Source organism: Cyanistes caeruleus, chromosome 3 (assembly GCF_971803275.1).
Source record: "Cyanistes caeruleus chromosome 3, bCyaCae1.hap1.1, whole genome shotgun sequence".
In the NCBI taxonomy this organism is placed as follows: domain Eukaryota; kingdom Metazoa; phylum Chordata; class Aves; order Passeriformes; family Paridae; genus Cyanistes; species Cyanistes caeruleus.
In genome coordinates, this window is record NC_141703.1 from 108,780,637 (window position 1) to 108,780,862 (window position 226).

The following is a 226-nucleotide window of genomic DNA, read 5'->3' on the forward strand; positions in this document are numbered from 1 at the left end:
TAGTACAGAGCCAGTTTAGAACACTTGTTTTACAACATTTTCAACAGAAGATAAATCCTTGGCTCTAAAAATTCATCTCATGCAAAGAATAGAAACTCAGGATACAGAAATTTACAAAGAGATTTATGAGCTCTTCAGTTGCATAAGAATAAAAAGAAGGAATTAGCTAATTGTTGAAAAATACAGACCAAACTGAAAATGCTACATAAAAAATATAACAATAAAA